The sequence below is a fragment of the Oncorhynchus mykiss genome, chromosome 1 (assembly GCF_057628025.1).
Source record: "Oncorhynchus mykiss isolate SJ-2025 chromosome 1, ASM5762802v1, whole genome shotgun sequence".
NCBI classification, from domain to species: Eukaryota; Metazoa; Chordata; class Actinopteri; order Salmoniformes; family Salmonidae; genus Oncorhynchus; species Oncorhynchus mykiss.
This window is the reverse complement of record NC_143022.1, coordinates 56,671,219-56,674,934: the sequence shown is the minus strand read 5'-3', so window position 1 is coordinate 56,674,934 and position 3,716 is coordinate 56,671,219. Positions and strand designations below refer to the sequence as shown.

Genomic DNA, 3,716 nt, shown 5'->3' with positions numbered 1-3,716 from the left:
CTAGTGTCACTACTTGCATATCATCATCTGCTCATCTATCACTCAAGTGTTAATCTGCTAAATTGTAATTACTTCACTACTATGGCCTGTTTATTGCCTTAACTCCTCATGCCATTTGCACACACTGTATATTTCTTTTTTTTTCTATTGTGTTATTAACTGTACGCTTGTTTATTCCATGTGTAACTCTGTGTTGTTGTTTGTGTCGCACTGCTTTGCTTTATCTTGGCCTGGTCGCAGTTGTAAATGAGAACTCGTTCTCAACTGGCTTACCTGGTTAAATAAAGGTGAAATAAAAATAAAAAAATGGTTGGACTTTTTGTACCCATTAGTGAAACAGCTGTTCAGGTCTAGATGGTGTCACGAATCCTGAGTCTGTTTTTTTGCCTATGTTCTGTCCTGGAGTGTTTTTTCCGGCGTCCTGGAACGCACCCTGTCTGGTTGCCGGGCAATGTAGCCAGTTGGGGTTTCTGATTACCCGCACCTGTATCCCATCAGCTATCTGCACACCTGGTCCTGATCATCATCTCTCCTCTTCATAAGCCCGGACCTGACATCCATTCCCTGCCGGATCGTTAGCCATGAACAGTATGTTGTGCCAGAGTATCAGCCTCAAGTTGGATATAATTTGTTTTGTTGTTTGTTACGTATTGCTTGCCTTAAACTTACCTCAGTTTGTTTTGTCTTCAGTTACTCACCCGGATCATTTACCCCATTCCCGCCTGGTCGTCGGAGGATTCCGCTTCCCCATTGGATCCACCTATTTACTCCCATCAACTCACCACCGCTGCCCGCTACGCCACCTGGATATATCTAACCATTCACTTTCACTTGTAAATAAATACTCACCTTCTTCCTACTCTCCTTGTCCTGGTCTGCTTCTGGGTTCGATTTTGAAGAAACCTGACAGATGTTTTAGGTAGTCTAATTTATGAATCTTTCTAAGCCTGGAAGTCATTCTGAATGCAGATTGTGGGTGAAATCATGTTCAAATGTTTTTGATTTCCCCAGTCAGGATGGATTCCAATAGGAATTAGATATCACTTTACACACTAGCATAATGTGACGCTGGTTTTGCGGGTGGCCAGCATATGCTGGTATGCTGGTGACCAGTTTGTGTCCAAAACACAACGAAGGCTACTCACCAGCGAAAATACATTGAAAACTGGTCACCAGTAAAAACACAACGAAAGGTGGTATCCAGAGAAAACACAACATTATGGGTCTCTAGACCATGCTGGTCTATGCTTTTATTTTTCTCAGCGTGGCAACGTCACAAGCTATTGACCAATCATCCTCCCCAGCCACGTCGGAAAATTATTTGAGTGAATACTCACCCAAACCCTCAGCAATCATATAGAGTCATATAGAAGTCATGGGCCTCCTTGAAACCTACCAGGCTGGCTTCAGAAAGAAAAGGACAACAGGAAATATATTAAGACTTTCTGAAGATATTCTGAGTAACTTTCTCCTTTCTCCAAGATCGCATAGCAGTTCAGACGTCTTTTGTCCTCGTCTTGTCGTGTCCTGTATATATATATATTTACAACTTTTTTTCACATACATTTTATTTTTATTTTCCATCAACTCATCTTCTAAACACTCTCCTGCAACCAGCCTCACCAATTTATATTTATAAAAAATTATTATTTACCTCAGATCTGTAATCCTCCAAGAAGCTAGCCAGAAACTCCAAGAAGCTAGCCAGAAACTAGCCAGAAGCTAGCCAGGAGCTAGCCCAGAAGCTAATCCAGAAGCTAATCAGAAGCTAGTTAGCTTCTTTACTGGCAAATCGTTAGTATTCAGCTAACCACGGTTTGTGGTCATCAGCTATCCTTTAGCTCGAAAATCTATCGCCAGTTTTGTACAGCGCAGCGCGGCTCGGAACGGAACATACCGGACCAATTTTTCTCTCCATGTCCCTGGATTTCAACTGCTCTCTGGACATTCATACCCGGATCTCACAGCTAGCTAGCTTCTATCCGTGTGACAGTCGGCTTTCGTCGATTCCGGAGCAAACATCGATTGTTCCGGTGCTAGCCAGCTCCGTCAATCACTCCTGAGTTCCATCATTCACTCCTGGGCTGCAGTCACCTATCCGGACCCGTTTCACTGCCTACGCGGAGCCCCACCGGGCCTTCACAACTGGACTGCCGACGTTATCTACCTGAAGGAGATCCGGCTGGCTCCTCTGTCGCGACGTTACCTGAACGCCCATCTGCGGCCCGCTAACCGTTAGCTGTCTTACCGGCTGCTATCTGAATAGACAATCGGACAATTTATTTATTTTTATTATTATTATGTTTTCTTCTCGGGCCTCTATAACTATATCTATTGTTCTTATTTTTGTTGTTGTTGTGTGATTTGGATTGATCCCCTCTACCTCACGGAACCCCACTAATCTACTGACCGAACGCAAGAGGTGGCTAACAACAGACTCCATCCTATGCTAGCTTGCTACCGGTTGGCTTGGCTAGCTGTCTAAATCGCCGTGACCCTCAACCAACCTCTCCACTCACTGGACCCTTTTGATCACTCGACTAAGCATGCCTCTCCTTAATGTCAATATGTCTTGTCCATTGCTGTTCTGGTTAGTGTTTATTGGCTTATTTCACTGTAGAGCCTCTAGTCCTGCTCACTATACCTTATCCAACCTATTAGTTCCACCACCCACACATGCAATGACATCTCCTGGTTTCAATGATGTTTCTAGAGACAATATCTCTCTCTTCATCACTCAATACCTAGGTTTACCTCCACTGTATTCACATCCTACCTTACCTTTGTCTGTACATTATACCTTGATGCTATTTTATCGCCCCCAGAAACCTCCTTTTACTCTCTGTTCCAGACGTTCTAGACGACCAATTCTTATTGCTTTTAGTCGCACCCTTATTCTACTCCTCCTATGTTCCTCTGGCGATGTAGAGGTGAATCCAGGCCCTGCAGTGCCTAGCTCCACTCCTATTCCCCAGGCGCTCTCTTTTGACGACTTCTGTAACCGTAATAGCCTTGGTTTCATGCATGTTAACATTAGAAGCCTCCTCCCTAAGTTTGTTCTATTCACTGCTTTAGCACACTCTGCCAACCCGGATGTTCTAGCTGTGTCTGAATCCTGGCTTAGGAAGACCACCAAAAATTCAGACATTTTAATTCCAAACTACAACATTTTCAGACAAGATAGAACTGCCAAAGGGGGCGGTGTTGCAATCTACTGCAAAGATAGCCTGCAGAGTTCTGTCCTACTATCCAGGTCTGTACCCAAACAATTTGAACTTCTACTTTTAAAAATCCACCTCTCTAAAAACAAGTCTCTCACCGTTGCCGCCTGCTATAGACCACCCTCTGCCCCCAGCTGTGCTCTGGACACCATATGTGAACTGATTGCCCCCCATCTATCTTCAGAGCTCGTGCTGCTAGGCGACCTAAACTGGAACATGCTTAACACCCCAGCCATCCTACAATCTAAACTTGATGCCCTCAATCTCACACAAATTATCAATGAACCTACCAGGTACCTCCCCAAAGCCTTAAACATGGGCACCCTCATAGATATCATCCTAACCAACTTCCCCTCTAAATACACCTCTGCTGTCTTCAACCAAGATCTCAGCGATCACTGCCTCATTGCCTGCATCCGTAATGGGTCAGCGGTCAAACGACCTCCTCTCATCACTGTAAAACGCTCCCTGAAACACTTCAGCGAGCAGGCCTTT

The 3,716-nt window shown here is 44.5% G+C and overlaps 1 long non-coding RNA gene across 1 annotated transcript; it reads left to right on the top strand.

Moving 5' to 3' along the window:
• The first annotated feature begins 232 nt into the window (after window positions 1-232).
• Window positions 233-858, top strand: LOC149985578 (uncharacterized). The gene is made up of 2 exons (XR_016496069.1): window positions 233-588; window positions 691-858. It is a non-coding gene; the product is annotated as an uncharacterized LOC149985578 (long non-coding RNA).
• Window positions 859-3,716: the final 2,858 nt, after the last annotated feature.